Source organism: Xiphophorus hellerii, chromosome 13 (genome assembly GCF_003331165.1).
Source record: "Xiphophorus hellerii strain 12219 chromosome 13, Xiphophorus_hellerii-4.1, whole genome shotgun sequence".
Taxonomy (NCBI): Eukaryota; Metazoa; Chordata; class Actinopteri; order Cyprinodontiformes; family Poeciliidae; genus Xiphophorus; species Xiphophorus hellerii.
In genome coordinates, this window is record NC_045684.1 from 6,604,514 (window position 1) to 6,617,209 (window position 12,696).

Genomic DNA, 12,696 nt, shown 5'->3' on the forward strand with positions numbered 1-12,696 from the left:
TGCTGTGATCTGGACTATAATCTGGCTGTTCCTGTTTGAAAACCACAAGTTAATCAATCCTGTCGGTAAGATTATGAAATTTCTCCACCAAAATGGAAAAACCTCATCAATGGTTATTACAAATCACCAAGTGTGGCTCAACCTGCTATTACGCTTCCAGGGAAATTCCTTTTTTACATTAGCCCAAGTTGGTTTGGACATTTTTCGTACTTAATTAAATCATCTGAATCTCAGATTATTTTTGACTCACATTAAAAATTGTTTTATAATCTGCAACATTTGTTACCCAAATAAAAAGGGAGAAAGACAGAACATTTCAGTGAACAACACTTCTTTAAAAACAATTAAATTAGTTAATAAGTATTATACTCCAACAAATCTTACTACAGTAGATGTCGATGGTAATTAATGTTTTATAGTTTTTACCTACAAAAACAAAACTATCAAACTACAACTACTTTTTTTACTACTACAAAATCAGGGATGCTCATAAAACCCAAACAGCATAAAATTGATAATAAAGGGGGCACTGACTTCAAATATAACTATGAAATATTTACACTTTACATGCTGCAAATTCAGCCTACATGAGTATTTAAAAAAAACAATAATTGGTTAAAATCAAACATTTACTTTTGCAGAAAAATTTAAGCTGTTAAGTTTTCAAATCACGTTGGATGACGAGTGTGACTGAAGAGAAAAATCACATGAGCCAAAATCCCTGTAAGGTCATCGTTGTTTTTCTGCTCACCTCATTGAAATTAACCTGCTGGACGACCTCCCAAAAGTTGCAGATTTCTGCTTCTTGAATAGGTCATGAAGATTTTACTGCAGATGGCCTCATAAATCTGAAGGAAAGAGCAGAAGATCCAATGACCCCATACATCACAGAAAGGTCGGCGGCTTGACGCAGAGGAAGCAATCTGTCTTTCTGGGAGGAGGAGCCGAAAATCTACAGTGGTGTTTGGAGAATCCCAACAGAAACGCCCAGAAAATAAAAGAGGTGCATCGGTATGGAGGAGGAGGGAGCGACGACCTTTATTGACAAAGGTTAGTGTAGGTACAAAGCAGCCGCAGCAGGAAAGTCAAAGGTCTTCAAAAGTTTCAAAAAGAAAGATCCACATAAGTTTTAATAAAAACGACTGATGGGGGGGAAAGTAATGCTACAGTTTTTCTTTATAATTATAACTATGTGATAACAGAATTAGAGGGATTATCAGTCGACGTCACGTGCGTCAGCAGGCAGAAAGCAGGCTAGAATACATTATTCTAACTATTTAAACTATTTACAGTTAATAAAATAATTTACAACTCTCCACAAGCGCAGATCACTTCTCCTCGCCTGAAGCAGCTTTGCGGCGTCTGCAGTGAGGTTTTATTCTTTAGTACAACTCCGAACCTCGCACTGATCCCGTTCAAACCCGCTGCAGTTTTGATTCCTGATGGGCTAGCTTATCACCTACCTTGATGGATGCCGGTGCATCCGCAGCTACCGGTTTGTTTCCCTGCTAACTGTGACCAAAATAGGAAGAAATTATTCTATTTCATCTGTCCTTTGCACCGAAATATGAATAAAAATTTTTAATGAAAGCTTTTTAAAAATATTTGAAAGATATTCCAGTGCCCTTGTTCACAATGGATATATTGTGTTATTTAGAGAGACTTGACATCTCTCGCTGAGCGTTGATGATCTTACCGTGAACAAATTGCTTCAGTATCGCTAGTAGTAATGTCCAACGTTTGGGTCATTTATCGACTCACCTGACTCTAATGCTCATGAGTCTCATGAGTCCCATCTCATTCACTAATGCCAATTTGGCAGAATAACTTATTTTATCACGCTACGATAAACAGTTGTAGTAGCCGACAACATGCTAGCTAATGCTGAAACAGCGAGATAAATGCGGGTAACCATGGTAACCGGTGAGTTGCACGTGCATTTGAGGTGTTAAACAAATAATCCCTCTAGACAAAAGGCCTGAGGGCAGGAAGTCAAAGCCTGGAACTAGACTGTTCAGAACGCCTAGAAACAGTCTGAACTGGGAAACCAACCAGTTTAAATTAACTGGTTTAAACTGGTTTAACCGGTTAACTGGTTTAAACTGGTTTAACCGGTTAACTGGTTAGCTGGATTTTCAGTAAAGAAAATCCAGCCAGAAAATATGATGAACAACAAGCATGTGGCTGAGTTGCAACTTTCCAAGAGACATTTGGTGAGATTATATGTATCTATTTATGTAGTTCTAGCTCATGCCAATAGTTGGGGTGAAAAACTACACAACCTGTGTTTAGTTCGCAATTATTTTCCATCTACAAGATGTGAGATTCGAACTGGAAGCACACAGAAAGAAACAAGAAGGACATAAGTTAAAAATAATAATAATAAAGTCTTGTCCTGTTTGTGTTTTCAGTATCTTGAGAAATATGCGCCAGCTCTCTTTGTTCAAGCTAGTTGAGTTTTTAAAAAAGTACTGATGGATAGGATAGCATACACTGTTAAAGAGAAGAAGAAAGAAAGACCAAAGATAAATCAATGGATCAAACTATTGGAAAAACTGACGTATAGCAAAGGGAAGATATTCGGTTAGCCTTCCTACATCTTGTCATCACAGGGACATGTAAACTTTATTTTTGTGCGGACGCAGTGAGCACTGAGTTTTTGGAGGGATTGTCAGGTATGTCTTTTATTTTTATATGTTTTTGGTATAACAAGAAAATTCTAATAAAAATATTTTGAATAAAAGAAGACGTAATATTCAGTGAGCCATGCTGTGATGTGTGGAGGAGGAAGATCATTTTTTTTTAATAACTTTGCATTTATAAGTGCACATATGAATATCTCAGCTGCAGCCAATCGGTCACTTTTTATAGGAAAATGTTCTTTTGTTTAAATTGAAGTCTCTGGTTTATAATTATGCCACTGAATTCATGCATAGTAATCATTTTCTTTTAGCTGCAATTTATTTGCCACTATTCCTTTAGGTTAATCATGACCGCTTTAATTAAAGACGGAAGGAAAAAAGGTTATGGAGATTTTTTTATTTTAAATATTAATCAGCAGGAAGTTAAGCCTAAATTACCAGCTTTGGATTCAACATTAATTGTCAGTTTTCAGATAAAATATAAACTAGCAGCTTGACTACTGATAAAAGAAATTAAGACTTTGTTTGAAGGCCCATAATGTTCCGCTTTGAACCTAAAAAACAAGAGAGTTTCTGCCAAAAGATGCAATAAAAACATAAATGAAATAAAATTAACCAAAAAGTTTAATCTCTGTAGCTAGCTGTAGCTCAGTTTTTTTCCCGGTTTGTCAAAATATCTGTGATCATTCTTAGATGGCTTTCAAGTATTTCTTTTCATCTTAAAATGAATGTTTAGCTGCAGCACCAACATCAGAGACGTTCCTTCATGCAGCCACTATGAACAGATCCAGAACAAAACATCAGAGAAAAATTAACAAAAGAACTGGAAGAGCAGCTCTCATTGTTAACCATGTGCACAGATTTATGTAAACTGTATTCCCTGATGGCCACGGCGCCTTCTGCCAAGATAACCCACCCTACCAAAAACCAAACTGACTTTAGAGCCACAACGAGTCTCTGATTTCCTCAGATCTTGTAGCTAAATATTTGTGGGATGTGTCGGACCAACTCCAACCATGCAGGTCACACGTCACGACTTACAGGAATATCTGCTGCGAATGCAAATGTCTTGGTGCAAAACACAATAGGACTCTTTGATTGTCCACACCACAGGGGGTTGGGGTTGTTTTTGGAGAAAATGGGGGAAATTATTCACTGCGTTTCCATTATTAATGTACACAAAACAATTGTGCAAGTGTGACCAGCAATTAAGATGTGAATAAGTTTGTTGATGCAATGACATTTAAAAAAAAGATCTTTCTACCACTTCCTGTCTTCTTTGTCTTTTATGCCAGTAACATCTGGTTGTTGATCACATGACTCGTGATGCAGACAAAGTAAAGAAAAGAAGAAAAAAACATGTTTTTCTCCCCAAAACTGGGGTTTCTAATAAGCAAATTTATTCTCATAACTCCAGTTTGTATGGTCAATAGAACAGAGCTGGTCTTACGTAACCGGTCATAATGTTATGCTTCATCAACCTAATTTTGAACGTGTGTCCAGTCACTTTCCACCTTAAAATTATAAAATCCTGCACTTGGTTTTTCTGTCATTCCACAAATTATTTTTGTTTTCTTAGCTTTAATAAAAATCGTTTAATTAAAGCTAACGGATCAAAGTTTTTAATTCATAACACAAAAGCATCACGTTTCCCCAAACGTCTTACCTCATTTTCCTACTTCAACATTTCTTGTTTTGAATCAGATGCTGTGATTTGTTTTATTGGACAGTCTGAGTGCAGTTATTTTGACTTGCTAAACGATGTTTATTTTATTTTTGTTCCTGCTGTAACAGAAGTGAGCACAATGCGTCCAACATGTTTGTGTTTTTGGAAGAAATGTTACTCCCAGCAGTTTGTCCACTGCAGACAGAAAATCTCCCAATTTGTTTTCAAGTTTCCCTGTTGCTGCTTCTAAAGTACCAATCTAATTGGTTTCCATTTTCAAAACCTTTTAGACTGCAAAAGTACTGTTTTGTCACTTTGTGGTTTCTTTTTGACATCTTTACAATCATTTCTTGCTTCTTTCAGTGATCCAACATACTTCCAACCGAGCAGCTCAGTGCTTCACGACGCCCGAGCCTCAGAAAATCCCAACCAACTCTTTCTGCGCCATCCTTTGTGAGAGCCTAATGCTTTCTGAAGACCAGTAAGAAAAGGAGAACCTTAAAATCTTGTGGGAAAGGATCAAACAGTTTGCAGACAGCTCTGGAAGGAGACCGCATGCCCATTGGCTACCCCCGCCGAATTTTTGGGGCACGGATAAAGGAAACGTTTTTTCCTCTGAGAGCCACATAGCTGCTTGTTGTGATTTGAGTCGCACCAGTTAGTCTTTTCTATATGATGCAACGAGATGCTAGGTTTACTTTTATCATTAAATCCTTCATAAACACAAACCTGTGTAGGTATTTGATGGTTTTACTTCTGTGTAGCCGTTGGGAGAGATAATATCAATGTCAGGATTACAAGCAGCTTTTAACTTGGTTTTCAAAAAAGTGAAAGTAGAGAAAGTCCAGAGGAGGCTACAGCACCAAAAAATTATATTCAAGAAAGAGTAGCACATATTTTTACTCAAATAAAAGCAAAAAATAGCTGTCCAAGAAATGACTCAGGTAAGAGTAACAAACTGTGTCTGTGTCTGGTGAATTTTTGATTAAAACATGTTTGTTTTTCATTCAGAACTTTTACTCAAGTAAGAGCAGAAATACTTCACAATAAAATTACTAAAGCAAAAGTTAAAAGTACAGCATAGTAAAATATTCTTAAAAGTCTGGTTTTCCAAAAAGTGACTAAAGTAAATGTAACTACACTGGAACCGAGTTGACTAGTGGAAAAACATGGAACAGATGTGGAAACTAGAAAAACAGGTAAGATGACCTGAGGCTAAAAGCAGCTAGAACCAAAAAGAGAAACAGGCCTGAGAATAATTTAAAAATATAAATATACAACAAATATTCCACTAAGAAACAAAACATAAAGAAATAAACTAATGTTGGTTTTCTTCCATGCATCTTTCTGCATGTAGTTTACAAATTTTGACGGATTTTTGATAACTTTTCTATTTCTGAAAAATCGAATTTGAGCTTTTTCTGGATTTTCAGAGAAAGTTCAGATTTGCAAAGCTACTCGTCCTGTTGTCAACAAAATCTCCCACCAGAGGTCCTCCATGTTTTGTTAGCTTTGCAGCTGTGCCTTTGTCTTCCTTCTGATATTGTTTTTACTCTAAACCATGAATCCTTTTCCTCCCACTTCACAGTTTCTGCATGAGCTACATTGTGTTGGTTTAACACATAAAGTCCCAGAAGAATAAATTGAAGTTTGTGCGATCGCTGTGCAACAAACTGTGAAAACTTCAGGGAATGTGAATACCTTCAGCGCAGGACGAATATGTGGGCTGAGCTCGGCCTGCCTGAACTGAGCGGTCGTCTCAAACACTTGAGGAGAGGAGAGGAGAGGAGAGGAGAGCGAGTCCCGCGTCGTCTCTGAGGTCCTCCGTCTGCTCCGGCCTCTGCTGTCCATCATGATTAATGCTGAAATCAAAGGGGACCAGAATCAAAGGCAGAAACAAGATGAATAAGAAATGAAAGCACAGGCCAGGAGGATGAAAACAGAAAATGAGGCATGATACATGCAGGAAGTGAAGTGGAAACAGAGACTCTTTTTCTGCGAGAGAGAGGTGGACCAGTTCTGCTATTCAGCCTGGAACCAGTGAAGAGAATAATACTGATGATTAAGTTTCAGTTTGGAAACCTTACGCCCGACGTTCCCTTGGTTACCAGCAGAAAACAACGACGGGAAATATTCACCTGTTCATTCTCTTGAGTTGGGCTCAAGTGGAGCTGGGGTGTTCTGTTATGTGCTGTGTTTAGTAGGGGGGGAAGAAGAGAGACAAGGGGGCGAAAACAGGAAGGGGGAATGGTTAGAGTGAGGTTCTGGAGGGGGGATGGTTAGAGTGAGGTTCTGGAGGGGGGATGGTTAGAGTGAGGTTCTGGAGGGGGGAATGGTTAGAGTGAGGTTCTGGAGGGGGGATGGTTAGAGTGAGGTTCTGGAGGGGGGAATGGTTAGAGTGAGGTTCTGGAGGGGGGAATGGTTAGGGTTAGAGTAAAGTGTAGGTGAAGGGTTATAGTGGTTCTGTGTGGTAAGGGAGGTTTTCGGGGAGGGGGGGATTAGGATTAAGGCTACATGAGGGAAATGGTAAGGGTGAGGGAAAGGTGGGTGGAGGTAAAAGATAGTTTGTAGCAGGGGTGCAGCATAGGGGGGGGAGTTATGACAATTCTAAAGGCCCCTGACCAACAGGGGGCCCTCCACAATTTTTTTTTTTTGTCATAGAAATTTTTTTTTTTAAAATTGGGGGGGGGGGGGGGACTGTCAATTACAAAATTAATCAGATTGTATTTTTGTATTTTTTAGCAGTAAAAATTTGATGTTCCCACACTGAAAGAAAAAAGTTGTTCAATTTACTTGATTTTATTGTATACATCCGTCCCACACCATGCAAATAAGTAGAACAGACACATTTTCAGTTTCAAATCAACATAATTTATTTACATAAGACTACTTGAAATTATAAGCATTTGATCTGCTACCATAATGTAAATATATTATGTATTATCAATAACTTTTTTTATGTCTCAGCAACAATATTATAATGAATAACACCAGCTTATTTTTAATTGCCAGTATTACTCAATGGAATTGTGTTATGTAATTGTGATATGCTCTCATGTTAATGGAACATGTTACAGCTTTAAATCCTACTTAATTTTTTCAAGTTATCTACCTTTCTAATGTAAAAAAATGAAATCAAAAGAAACTGATCTTTGACAAGAAAGGCAAAGAATGCGAGCGCTGCTGAACAATTAAGCTTTATTTAAATGAACATTCCTAAATCACACCATTTTGTATTATTTTACATTTAAGACGCATAACATTTTTAAATTGAGTCTTACCTGAAATACAATTTTTATGAACAAACATGTTTAACAAGATGTTTAACAATATTTTTGAACATGTATTAGCATGACATTAAAGCTGCAGTATGTAACTTTTATAGAAAAATGTTTTTTATTACATATTTGTCAATATGTCAGTGGAAGACAGAGCTGGATTTTTTTCCCACAGATCATATGTCTCTTGCTTTACTGTAATGACTAAGGAAAGCTTAAACAAATGTTTTTAAAGAACGTAATTTTTATAAGTTACATACTGCAGATTTAAAGGTTAATCTGGAACATATTTTTTCAAAAGATATACAAGATTATGTAGAAAAGTATGTCAGATTTCAATAACACTTTATTTGACGGGGTGCGCATAAGACTTACATGACATAATATGTAAAATAAATTTGCTATCAAAATTACATTTGGCTGCATGTACATGTTACATGTTTAAAAAAGTTGATCAAAATCTAACTTGCTAGAAGTACTAGTAAATAAAATGTTAAAAATTCGATGTTTTGCTCAAACATTACTTGTAAGATAGTTTTATCTTATTCCAAGTGCACAGAGATATTTGCACTATATAGACTAGACAAAAATATTTGGTAGGATTTTGTGTTTTTTTCATCGTATAAAATATAAAAAGACAGAAGAAACGCATTTCAGGAACAGATCTGATTTCTCCTTTTTCTAAATTCAAAATGAAAATAATGTATATTCTAAGAATACAAAAAGAAAACGGTATCAATCAGGCTATAAGTGGAGTCAGTGATGTATTGAGCCGGTAGATTATGTGTGAAATGTTGGTGAGGAAAAAAGCCTGTAACCCAATCAGCTTCTCTCTGGTTTCTGTGCAGCACTCATGAATTTGCGCTGCAAGAGTCGAAGAGGATTTGAGTAAAATGGTTTTATTAGTGTCAGCAGGCCGGCAGCAGACTGCTGACAAGGTGAGGATGTTGAAATGTGCTCCTCATTGATAACTGATAACCAGGGACACACAGGAAATGTGGGCCAAGACGGAAGATGACTCCATGACAGAGCGAAGGGGGAGAGCAGAGATCCTGCTCTATTTCTGAGGGAGATTATGAGGAAGAGGTCTGAAAAAAGGAGATTAAGGCCAAAGAAGACTTAATGTTGAGAGAATATCTGTCTGGGTAGACTGATATGCACCCAAAGTTCAATTAAATTCAGTTCGGATCAGAGGAGGATGACTCCATCCTTGGCCTAACCTTGAGCAGAAGGCGGCCTGTGTGGCCGCAGCGTCCTGCTGCTTTACTGCATGTAAATGGAAAACGGACAAATCGTGTATTTCCAACATGAAGTGAATGTTTCACCAGGGTGGTTAATCTTTTAATCCTTCAAGTCTTTGCTGTTTAATGAATCTGGGACACCTTACAATCAAACTGAACGCCTTAGTGTTTAATAAATTTAAAGTATTTCAGAAATTATCAAATCTGTGATTCAGTTATTGGAGAAAGAACCTTAAAAAACTAAATGTATTATTTCTGCTGAACAGACGCTGCAAATTAACAATGTTTATAATAGTGGATTTTGTTAAACATATGCCAGATGTTATAAAACTGTTTTCTTATTGTTGTTTTCGATGTCTTTAAACTATGTAGGCATATCTCAGTAGATTGGAAAGTAAGTATAATATCATGGAAAAGTCTTTTTAATTCAAAATCTGGAAGTAGTTTTGTTGTTACACTATTACGTATGCTAACTACCAAATGTTTAAGGTTCAAGGAAATAATTATAAGTATTTGCATTTTGTGTTGGTGGATCATCATCAAGTTGTAAACTGAGACTAAAAATTAAAATAAAATAAATATGAACTCCAAAACGTATGAAACCCTTCAAAACCTTTAAACGTACAACGTTCAATTCGTACGGAAGAACATTAGGGCCATTAAAAAAAGTACGAAATAATTCTGATTTTAATCTAAATTTTTTTTTTATCTCAGAAGATTAAAGTCAAATTCTGAGAAAAAAAAAATCTGAATTTTAAACTTTTTTAAAAGATTTTTTTTTAATTTATGGGCAAAGAAAACCCGCTGATGGATTGTGCTCTGGTTGCCATGCGTTGCTGTGAGTAAAACTAAAGTTGTTGAAGCTCATTTTAGATTTTTCTGCAGCTTTAGACATCAGAGAGAACAAATTATTGCTTTAATTTAACAAGACCATTTAAGAAATGCTATACAATATATTAATATTAACCCTAAAAGTTTCCATTCAGACATCTTCTACTGCTTTGGATTAAATTCATTTAATTCCTTTAAATCAAAACTCTCTTCAGTGTTTACCAACTTCTCATAAAAGTGTGACAGAACCACGGTTAAACACTTCAGTTCGATTAAAGTGAAACTGAAACAATAAATGCTAAAGGTTGCATATCGAACTGCACACCAGCATTATGGAGCAAATATTCAGCAGTTGCTACTGATAATGCTGTTTATTACGTCTCTAAGGCGTCTTCTCCACCACCTGTTCTGACTGCCGGTGCTGCACTGATCAACCCATGATGATGTAAAGTTCTGCCTCCTGGTGCTTCTTAAACACGCAGCAGTTCGTAAAAAGACTTCGGTAAACTTCACTGGTCTCCCTGTGAACCAAACTGCAGACAAATCAGACGATTCCTTCAGAATCCAAACTTTATAACTCAGCCAGTGTCAGTATTTAAGGGGAGGTATTAGGTAAAAATGTACTTTTTTGAGGGTTATGTTATGTCTGGTTTGATGATTCGAGTCCTTTGAGAAGTTATGAAGGAACTAAAATACCAAATGTTCATAAACAAATTCAACTTGAAGCCTTGTTTTTATAGAAAGCGAATTCTTGCCTATTGTCAGCATGTAAAAACAGTCTTTTATTGCTCAGAAGTGTTGCGTGTCCATGGAAACTTTCACAAAGACCTGAAAACCCTTTTTTACTTCAAGCGGCTCTTAAATATCTTAAGCGATGTGATTCTGATGCGGTGAAGGACCCTCCATTCTTTGTTTTGCATTTCAAGCATTTTGTGGCAGGTCAAGGACGCTACAGCTCGAATATCTGTGGCTCCGTCATCACAGAATCAACCATTTGTTTACAGTCATTCAGGGTCTTCACTTTAAAACATTCTTCCTGTTTTGCTGCTTAGAAAATTGGCAATTTTCTGAAGAGTTTTTTGTTTGAGTGAAAAACAAGATAATCAGACAAAGTACTAAAAAAAGGCAATTGTCATCAGAAATCAGCAGACTTTGAAGTGGATGTTTCATGGTAAAATACCTCTATGGGAGTCTTTGTCAAACTGTGGTCCCCTGGTGGTCCGTGGGCGCCCACTAGTGGCCCGCTACGAACTACATGTAAACAACCATTTATTTGCCGTGATGTTAGCTACTGTTAACTTAGCAAAGCATTGTGCTTAAAAATAATAATGGACAAATGGCTTAAGCCTGAAGATACTGGTGGAAAGTTGCATAACTTTTGTTTTTGAACATCATTAAGATACGCAGCATGCCACATGCATGCCGAGCTAGGTCTGCTGTAAGCAGTACTGCACCCCACGCTGACTAACTGCATCTTAACACCTAAAATAAAACTATGTCAGGCCAAAAGAACATGTTTGGTTTTGTCAACGCAACTCAAGTCTTAATTTTATTATGCTTCTAAAGCATTATTAGTTCACAAAACACTTGTAGTGAATAACTTTTATTGATCTCCATGTGTTTTCTATTGTGGAATGAAATAATTATTCACGCCATTATTACTTTTACTAACCAGTTTATTCATCCAATTATTACATTTTATCATATGTGTCTTACTTATTAAAGTTGAAGTTGTTCTCCTGTTCAGAGCTGCACCTGCCTTTTCCTGTTACAGGAAATCTTGTTTGACAGGAAGCCCCAATCACAAGGCTGCAGTTTGCTGCTAAACCAATCTGAGGTGTCAAAGCATTTCTCCCCAGAGACTGAATTTGAGACAGGCACCTGGCTGCTGACAAAGAAATAGTATTCACACCCCTGTGGCTTAAACTATTGAACTTATTTGTGCCGACTACTCTGTACAAGGGTGATTTGTGGTTAGTACAATGTCATGATGTCCCGCCTAAAATGTTTGTTTGACCGAAATTTCACCTACTGCCTCTTTCTTCTGAGAGGGTGTTGATCTTTTAGCTTCCAGGAATTGTCTTGCTCCACCTATGGAACGATGTGAATAAAGTCTGACATTCTGTGTGATGTAATCAAAGTTCCTCTGACAGTGCTACTGATCAGTGCTCTCTCCGCTTGCAATAAAGCTGTTTTTTGTTCTCTAACTTTGACTCTTGGTTTTCCAGAAATTCCCAGATTCCACACTATCATTTGAAAGCTCAGGATCCATACTTTCAGAATCTGTAAGTTACTCAAAATGCCCTGAGTTAGTCATGATTTTATTGTGGCCTGACACATTTACAAAACAGCACCACCCTTCGCATTAGGAGGAACAATGAGTTAAGACACTAATGTTTTCATTTCATAGGTTGTACATATTGAGAGGGCAATTTCATGTTAGGTGGCCCTTGAGTGGATGTCAGTTAACCTATTGACCTCTTCAGATGTTTAGTTTTAATAGAGTTAACATTATGTACCGCTGCTGAAACTGTTTTGAACATTAGAACAAATTGTATTCAACATTCCAAAAATAGAACTTCCTCCATTTCTACTTTCACACAGTGTTTGCTGAACCTAAATCACAACTTTATATAATTTCTTGTTATAAATATAAATGCTTTTTACATCTCCAAGTCAGTTTTGACCCTTTTACTTCCCCATCTGTTAAACCTCGGATAAGAAACTTAATAACATATCCAGACTTAGAGAACAGCTGCAGAAAGTTTCACGCCCAGAAATTACGATGCAACAAGCAGAGGAATGCAAGAGGTTCCTCAAGGCTCCATTCTTGGGACAATTTTCTTTAATATGTACAAATCCACCCATCATAAATTACAGAGTTTGAAGCTTTCTTTGTTTCTTCCTCCTTTTGATTTTTTGCACCATTTTTTGTAAAGTCTCCTATCAAAACTTCACATCATTTCTTGTCAGTAGTACAAATGTATTAATACCAGTAGTGAAAGAGGAGGCAGCATTTTGTTTTATGCTTCTTAGTT